The sequence below is a fragment of the Diadema setosum genome, chromosome 2 (assembly GCF_964275005.1).
Source record: "Diadema setosum chromosome 2, eeDiaSeto1, whole genome shotgun sequence".
Taxonomy (NCBI): Eukaryota; Metazoa; Echinodermata; class Echinoidea; order Diadematoida; family Diadematidae; genus Diadema; species Diadema setosum.
In genome coordinates this window covers 45,681,674-45,688,873 of record NC_092686.1, presented here as the reverse complement: position 1 = coordinate 45,688,873, position 7,200 = coordinate 45,681,674, and positions in this window count along the sequence as shown.

Sequence of the window (7,200 nt, the reverse complement as noted above, 5' to 3'; positions counted from 1 at the left end):
CTAACACGGTGTCGCCGCTTCGCGATCCCAGCACTGGTGAAGGTACAGTGCTAGCGTATTTCCGTATCCATGTAGATATCTCAAAATTCACCTTGCCAAATGGCACCAAACTCACAGGAAGTACTTTATGATTCATATCCAACAGCTCACATTAATTGGAAACAAATCACATGTCGGGAAGTGTAAGTGTAGATGTCGACTTTCCTGTCGGCGTCGCTAAATATAATCTGCTCTACGACTAACATGAGTGATTGCGGCCAGGCCCTACCTAGAGTGTCTATCTGCTGCGCACGCACAGACTGAAGTTAGCCATTAAATATCATGTGACAAATCTTTCAAGTAATCGGGGGCAATAAATAAATTTACAAATTATTTGTGGTAAGTTGAATGAAAAATGTAGTTCCTATATCACACAAGTCGCAAAAATCATTACACTTTTGAGTTTAGTTCTCGCGCAAATTCCCCGTTCACACAGTACTAGTCGGCTAACTTCAGTTCTAGATTGTGCATCTTGCGTTCGCCAAGATCTCTCGCGAAGAGTGATTTTTTTTTTGAGTGACGACTTGAAAGTCGGCGTCAATATTGATACTTCTCGATTACTGATTTCGTTCAAATATAAGAGAATACTTTGAAATATGCTATGAAGTATATCCTGTAATTTTGGTGCGATTTGGTTTAGTGAAATTTGAGATATCTACATGGATAGAACAGTACACAAGCGCCGCCTGTTAGCTAAATTAGGCCTAAGCGTCGTCTGCTACTCGATACGAATTAACGTACGCGTATGCAAGCACTTGTAATCAGTAATAGTGAGAGCACCTGTGACATCATAATATCCGGGCTCGTCAGCTCATTAGCATAATACTCACCTAAAAAGTTCAATTTTTAACATTAAATTACGGACTTAATCGTTATGAAATTTTGATTCTGTTTGCACCGCTGGGTCTTTTAGAAATAAAAGAACAACATATAAAAAAAAAAAAAACCGGTAAAATGCCCTTTTAAGAGAATTTCTAGAAAACACAACCCAGGGCATACCAAGTACACACTACTTGGCGAACACCTCCAAGGAGTCGAAAGTCACCAATACTTAGGGATCTACATAGAAAACAATCTGAAATGGGATAAACAGACCCAACACTCCATCAACAAGGGTACACAAGGGCCTTAAACTTCATAAGAAGGAACTTCCACCACTGCTCCAAAACAGTTAAAGAATGACTCTACCACACCTTAGTAAGACCTCATCTTGAGTACGCTTCCATAGCATGGCATCCAGGCACGGCCAAGAACACCAAATCACTCAAAATGGTACAAAGGCATGCACCTCGATTCATAACAGGAAACTTCTCTAGAGAGTCTAGTGCATAGTGTCAATAATATGATGAACACACTTGGCTGGATTCCCCTGGAGGATAGAAGACAACATCTACACTTGTATGCCTCATCAGCTTTTACAAGCTCATCCATGGTGAACTTGACCTAGATCTCCACAATACACCTCAAAGAAAGTAACCAGGCTATGGCGGACACACGATGAGAAGTACGACGCCGTATCAACCTTCATCTCCACAAGCAAGCTAGCAAAATCATTCTTCCCAGATGTAATTTCCCTCTGGAACGACCTCCCAAAAGAAATAATATTATCCCAGACAAGAGTACAGAAGTCTTCAGAATCAAACTAAAAAATCAAAGCTTTCATAAAGCAAAATAAGCTGGTGCTACCACTCTCGCCAGCCCCCCAGTCACCCTTCCTATAGGCCTAGCGGAGGTCTTTGAGGATAACTACTACAAGGTACAAGGTACAAGAAATTTGAGATCAAAAGCATGATATCATACACGTCAGTGTAATAGTTAGACTATAGAGATCTACCCGACTGCTGTCACTGTTATTCCTGAAGTGCCCTCCCTGTTCAGTAGTGGGTATGTACAGTGTAGTATGCTACTATGATCAAAAAGTGCTGTGCTAGCAGTATTTATTGTCAATTGAGTCACACCAGCATGCAGCTTACAATTGTACATTATTATTAATATAATAATAAATCTATATCAAGCTGCATGCAATTCACTCTCGAATGACTATAGATTCCAAGTTATGCTTTATATACAATTGTAATGTAAATGCCATGCCATGGATGGGCTGGGCAACAATGGCATCAATTGTCTCTTGTTATGTATGTAATGGATGTATCTATTCTAATGTTAATGTAAATATAAAACATAAATTATTACATAGGCCCTAGATGATTAGATCTATCAATCAATGACATGTAGCAGCATGTCACAATGCATGTGGTCCATCGTCCATAAACTGATAAAATGATTAGAAGGCAGTCTGTATGATCTCCTAATCCTATCCTCTGTCTGACTCAAGTCTCAGAATAGAACTCTAAACTAACATTTGTTAAGCCTAACTAACGTTAACGTTAGTGAGATAGATCTAACGTTACTCGTTAGACTCTAACTGTAGTTAAATAACTGTTAGTGTTAGCTAGCACTGTAGCAGTCATTCACTCTTACCTTACCTCGTAATACAGTGGTATGGTAGTGGTACTGCTATGCTTTAGGCCTACCTGTAGAACCTAACGTTAGGCCTACATGTAATATAATAAGTTACAAATTCTAATATTCCTAGCTTTAAACCGGTACCGGCGTTTTCCAACTAGCAACACATCAGAGCACAAGAGGACACCAACTCAAAATCCAGAAGCAACACATGAGAGTTGACGCCAGGAAATACACGTTCATTCAAAGGATAATTCAAGACAGGAACAATCTCCCCCCAGCAGCAGTTCACGCAACATCAATAAACAGCTTCAAAACAGAATTAAGACTATCAATGGGTTACTAAGGGCGAATAGCCCTCCTCACCCTAGCCGCACTACATTGGTACACTACCAAGACGGATGCGGCCCTTCAGTAAGTTCAGTAAGTTCAGTAAGACATCCATTAAAATTAACTGTTTTTCTTCAGCATCAACAATTCTAATATGTGGGACTATTGTATTCTGCGTAAAGACTGCGAACGGTCAGTCCGGTACACACTGACATTTTGGTCTTCCAACTGAAAGACGGAAGACGAGAAAGCTATTTTCATACCTTTATTCACCTGTTTAAATGATTGACTGGATCAAAAAGTCGCATATCACTGTGTCTCCACCCCGTCAAGTTGACATTCAGCAAAGCAGGAGTCCTCACAATTGCCAAGATACGGACGCCATCGGGTTTACAAACCAAAGAATGTTTCTTATAGCGCCCTCTGCGACAAGCAGGACACGATACACTTCTCTGACCTTTTTTGTTTGTTTGTTTGTTTGTTTGTTTGACAGTATGTCGAATGTTTTTGCCCTTTATTCATAATACCTTACAGATGTGGCTCGACCATACTAAACGGTCCACAGGTTTTCCTTTTTTTCCCTCCATCTTGTCTGTCTTTAAAGGACAAGTTCACCTTCATAGACATGTGGGTTGAGTGAATGCAGCAATATTAGTAGAACACATGAGTGAAAGTGAGAAAAATCAGACAATCCGTTCAAAAGTTATGAATTTTTGAAGTTTCTGCTCAGTCACGGCTGGATGAAAAGACTACTATAGCTTGCGATGTCACATGTGTACAATGCTATAAAGAAAGAATAAAGAAAATTCAACATAATTATTTCCCTTTTTCTCGCATAACAAAAGAACACTCGACTTCTCTCTTTCAGAAGGCAGGGGGAATAATATATTACCCTTAACATATGTCAGGAACAAGTTGAAGAAATTTGCACTTTATTCAAAAAGTAAAGTTTTGTGAAATTCTCTTTTTATTTTCCTTATATTGTTGTACGCATGTGACATCATACACTGTAGTAGTCTTCTTATCCAGCAGTGACTGCACAGTTATTTTAAAAATTCATAACTTTTGAACGGATTGTCCAATTTTCCTCAAACTTTCACTGATGTGTTCTACTAATATTGCTGCATTCTCTCAATCCTTATGTATATGAAGGCGGACTTGTCCTTTAACTTTGCCCCCATGCATCTCCACCTTTATATCTGCTAAACTTGTGAAAACAAAATGACAGAGCTAGTCCTTTTTGTGTAAAAAAAAAAGAAAGATACTCAGTTAAATTATTGCTATACATAATAGAGTTTGTTTGCAAAAACCGATAAGTCCATATTTGCCAAATAGAGATATTTGCGATTAAAGGTCAAGAAAAATAAAGAGAATAATAAGAAATTTTTTGCTTCTTTAGACCATAACTTCAAAAATGTACCTTTATATGTAGTGACCAATATATCATTTAAAAGGTATTACTGTAGTTTGTACTTTATGACAGACAGGGACCGTACTTCAAAATCTTCAAAAATGGACTTATCGGTTTTTGCGAACAAACTCTTCATATATTTGTTCCATATCATTAATCTTAAAACTATTTGACAAAATATGTTTTACTGATCAATCAACGTTCAGCGATGATACTACTGAATAAATAATTCAAAACCTGAAAACAATACATGACGTTGTTAAAAACACTGGTTCTCATATTTCTAGCATACTATTGTAGTGAATTTTGTAATTCACTGTTATTACATCAGTATAATGAGAAAAAGTAAACAATAAATTAGATGGATAATTTCAAGTAAAACAACAAATGTCTGGGCAAGCTGTGGAAATGAACTGCTGTGCTTTTGCAAATATACATGTATAATATTCATATCTTTACATTTATAAAAATCATATATATATATGTATATATATATGTTATATATAATATATATATATGTATATATATATATATATATATCTATATATATATATATATGTATATATATATATATATATATATATATATATATATATATATATATATATATATATATATATATATATATATATATATATATATATATATATTTATATATATCCCTAGTTGGCACCTTAGGGATACATATTGGGGGGAAGTGCCTTCATTAGGGAGACAACTGGTCATTAAGGAGACAATTTTCGTGTCTCCATTGCGTAAACTGCCATTGAACATGTATATAATGAATTTGCATATAAAACAAATGGAAATGTCTTCCAAATGACCCATCTAGGAGTATATATATATATATATATATATATATATATATATATATATAAATTTGGTACATACATACTATAAAAGTGGATATTTTTGCATGACTAATTTTTCGCCATTGGCCGGGTCAAGTTTCGCATGTTTTATTTCCCCGGAATCAAGACATCAACTACGTGAACATATGGCACGCAAAAATATTCGCGTGCTTTTATTTTCGCGCTAGCTTCTGGTTGCGCGAAAATTTTAACACCGCGAAAATTTCCACTTTTACAGTGTATAATTATATATTTATATATATATATAGATATATATATATGTATATATGAAGAGTTTGTTTGCAAAAACCGATAAGTCCATTTTTGAAGATTTTGAAGTACGGTGTCTGTCATAAAGTACAAAATAATACCTTTTAAATGATATATTGGTCACTGCATATAAAGGTACATTTTTGAAGTTATGGTCAAAAGAAGCAAAAATTTTCTTATTATTCTCTCTATTTTTCTTGACCTTTAATCGCAAATCGCAAATATCTCCATTTGACAAATATGGACTTATCGGTTTTTGCAAACAAACTCTTTATATATATACACACTGGCATACAGACACCACCAGACTATTTCATGGCAACTGCTAACCGCACCAGCAACCCCAACACGTTCGTGTAACTGGCTACAGCGCCCCGCACCATGGTTAGGCAACTGCTATGTGCTGAGATTTCAAGTGAGAGAGAGGGGATATCATACTTGAGTGCATATGAAATCATATTTATAATGTATTTACTTCACTACATTCACCTGTTTGAATATTACTGGTTCAATTCTATAAGTTTCTCTGTATGGAATAAAATTATATTCATTTTGTAAGGGTGATTGTTCTAAATCTCACATAAGCCTCACAGATAAAAGAAACAACGATGATCAGATGTCCATTTTCTGGGTCAGGCTCTGTTTATATTATAAGTTTCTCTGTATGGAATAAAATTGTATTCATTTTGTAAGGGTGATTGTTCTAAAGCTCACATAAGCCTCACAGATAAAAGATACAACGATGATCAGAAGTCCATTTTCTGGGTCAGGCTCTGTTTATTTAGCAAAAACTCAAGGAATATGAGATATAAACACTATGACATCTCATATACATCTGAGTGACAAGGTTAGTACTGCAAAGACTTGAAGACAGTGGATGATTTCTGCTCTGAAAAACACAGGTTTTTTTTTTTCATAAAATGATTTTATCTATTGGAACATACTAAATAAGTAAACTGTGCAAACACATTTTTTTTTTGGTAGAATGATGTTGTCTATTGGAACATACTAAATAAGTAAACTGGGCAAAGCATGACCAAAGTGACATATCTGGCTTTATAAACAAGAGATGTAGACACACATGAAGATACTAGTACACTTTTTTTTTTTTTTTCTGGGGATAATTGCATTGATGTGGCAGTGGTGGTGGTGATGACACAGACAATGCTGGATGTAACCACGGTGATGTGGATGTTCATATGCAGTGCTGACAATTATAATCATAGTAGTGATGATGATAGTGATATTGATGATGATAGCAATGAAGATGATGAGAATGGTGGTGACGATGATGATGGTGGTGCCAACAATAACGGTGATGATGATGACAATAATGATGATGATGATGATGATGATGATGATGATAATGATGATGATGATGATGGTGATGATAATAATGCTTGTATCATGGTTGTGCATGGTGATGGGAGGGAGTCAGGGGAGTTAGAGGAGGAATAATTGATAATATACATTCAGAAATAAAAACAAATGAAGTGATCCTGCATAACCTCATTTCAACCTCAGGACTTCAGCTCAATGAATAGATTAAACAAATGTTTAAGAATAATAAAGCAAGGGATATGACAAAAATGACTTCCCAAATGTCATCTAGAATGTTGACCTGTAGGCTCTAATTTCCAGGTGACGCAACTTTATTTGAATGGTGAATATCCTGTGGAGCTAATCCAGGCTAATCTCATAGGAGTCAGCCACAGTACGTTAACACATCAGTGGTGGATCCAGGGGGAGCGCACCGAGCGCGCGCCCCCCTTTATTTTTTTTAAAAAAAAACAAAAGAAATAAAAGGACAAAATGGGGGATGCATGTGCCTCC